Source organism: Bombus pyrosoma, linkage group LG7 (genome assembly GCF_014825855.1).
Source record: "Bombus pyrosoma isolate SC7728 linkage group LG7, ASM1482585v1, whole genome shotgun sequence".
Taxonomy (NCBI): domain Eukaryota; kingdom Metazoa; phylum Arthropoda; class Insecta; order Hymenoptera; family Apidae; genus Bombus; species Bombus pyrosoma.
In genome coordinates this window covers 12,250,408-12,252,910 of record NC_057776.1, presented here as the reverse complement: position 1 = coordinate 12,252,910, position 2,503 = coordinate 12,250,408, and the positions used below count along the sequence as shown (strand labels likewise).

At 38.2% G+C, this 2,503-nt stretch overlaps 1 non-coding gene across 1 annotated transcript; it reads left to right on the top strand.

Moving 5' to 3' along the window:
• Nucleotides 1-1,733: 1,733 nt before the first annotated feature.
• Nucleotides 1,734-1,841, top strand: LOC122569871. Its single transcript, XR_006317607.1, has one exon. It is a non-coding gene; the product is annotated as a U6 spliceosomal RNA (small nuclear RNA).
• Nucleotides 1,842-2,503: the final 662 nt, after the last annotated feature.

Below are 2,503 nucleotides of genomic sequence, written 5' to 3'. Positions count from 1 at the left end.
CTTTACGATGGCCATGGTCAGTTAATGAGGTTTTTGCAAAAGGGAAGCGTAATTAGGTCTTATGGAGAATATCTCGCTAACGAATGTTTTCTATGATGACCTCTCGACTTGTTTTTAATATTATAAAACTTGTTTTACGAGTGATTTTAAATGACCCGGAACAACCTCGAATAAATTTTGAATTCCCTTGAACGACCTTCAATGTCTTTGCATAGATCTTAGATAGTCAAACATGTTCTAATCGATTCATTTTATTTACGTAGGAACGTTTACTACAATTTTGGAAATGCTTTAAGTCCAGGAATTCGGATAAAAAAGAGGTGATATCTCGTTTCTAATCAAGGAATCACTTATATTCTAATAAGTTGCTCGGTATTAAGTCAATTGGCATAAAAATGGAATTGATTCGAACTTGGTTTGTTCGAAGGTACTTTGATTCTAATTTCATTCAAATCCAATAGCAATTAGAATAGCTGTTTTCGATGCTGTTCTAATACGACGATCAATGGACGCGGCTATCATGACTGTACACAGGACAAGATGGATCGAAGTTACGATCGAGTACAGAGGGTTAATTGCGGAATTAAGACGAGTCGATTCGCCGCGTTCGATCGCGTTGATGAAATTCACAAGTTCCGCGAGCCTCGGAAAGATGAAGTGCTCTCCTCCTCGAATATCGATTAACGATAATTTCTGTCCGTTGGAAACTCGCGTCGAAGTACGTGATTACCTATTGTCAGCCGGAACTCAATTTTCTAATAGAGTGCTATAAACAAATTCCCATAATCGAGAGTATCCGTGGAATTTCGAACCGAGAAATTTTTCATCGGAACGACTGAACGTCGTTTAAGGGGAAATTACTGATATTCCGTTGCTAATATCCTTCGAAAGGAATGATTATAAAGGAATAACAAGAACATGCTACAAGGGAGACAGAAGGACTTTTCCTTCTATAACCATGTAATTGAAAAGCGTTAGTGTTCGTTTCATTTTCTTATCGACTTCGTACTTTCGATCCTCCTCGAAGCGTCACTCTTATTTTCCTTTTCCTCGCGAGAACCTATTCCGAAGGGTGTGTTAATGAATCAGGAGGCTCGCGAACCTCGGTAATTAATTCTTAACACGATGGTTTCACGATTCGGCGATTTCCGCCCTCTGTTGCGTTCTCGTCGGCAATAAAGTTTGTGTACGGCGATTCGAGATAATTCGAGCAACCACAGCGTGTACATAAATTTGTGAGTCTCAAGATTTTACGAGTACCGGGTCCCAAGGTCGATTCTAATCTTCTGCCATTTTACTGTCTTCCCCAACGTACAACTCCCTCCCCGATATATGCAGTCTAACATTTCTTACAAGACACTTAATGTGTCTGATCGCCATCTACTTTTACTACTTTCGCCTTCTTACTTTTCTGCCTTACCATTTTTGCCGAATTCAAACATTCTCATTCCTACAATCCTTTGAATGCTTGTAAGCAAACGTTTCTACAGTTTATTTCACAGCAATTAGCGAGTTATCCTTTTCGTAACGATATTCTGAAATTGGTCATCTATTTATTTATCAGTACCGGTCTTTTTATCATTAGATAGTTTTTAGTAGGATACAAGTGTAGGATACTGGTGCGTTTGTAGTACATCGACGCGTCGCTAGGTGACCTATAAGACATATGCTTTCTCGCTAATTGTCGCAAGGTAGTACGTTACATTATATACGAGAAACAAAACATATCTAACGTACTTCCTTCGGTAGTATATATAATAAAATTGAAACGATGCAAAGAAGTGTTAGCGTGGCTCGTGCGCAAGGATGACATGCAAAGTCGTGAAGTGTTGCATTGAAATATGTGTAATGTTGTGCGATACACCAGCATTGACTGTATACAGTAGTGATATACATTAGTGTGTGAGTGTGTGTGAGTATATACGTGTCAGCATCCGTGGAACAAACGAAAGTGTCACTTGGCAAGAAGTGAGATTGGAAAAGTGGCGAAACACATGTAATTGTTATTTATGAACATCTTGTAATCACATGTTAAATAAATATAAAAATTTGTTTATTTTATCATCTCTACATGTAATGAAAGTGTTCGCATATATTTATTTCAGCGATTACGATCCACATTTCTCAACACGTAATATGCATTCGGCGTAACCAAAATCTAATATAATAAATAGTTAATGTTTTCTTTGAGACGACTTAAGTTTATGAAAGAGGAAGTCATATAATAATATAGGTTTCTCGGAGTGAAATATTTATTTCGCGAGTACATCGTACCCCAGCGACTTATATCGGGGTTCCATGCACTCGTACCGTAGAAATAATGGTCCCAGCAAGCACATCGGCATAGCAAACTACGCGTAATACGTTGGACAACTTGATAATAACTTGCGGCCCGGAGTTTCAGATCACCAAATTTATTCTGCGGTGATCAAATATCCGTAATACGAAAGATTCTAATAAACGACTTTCGTTCCGCGGGAAATTCAAAATGTCAAAAGTAGTA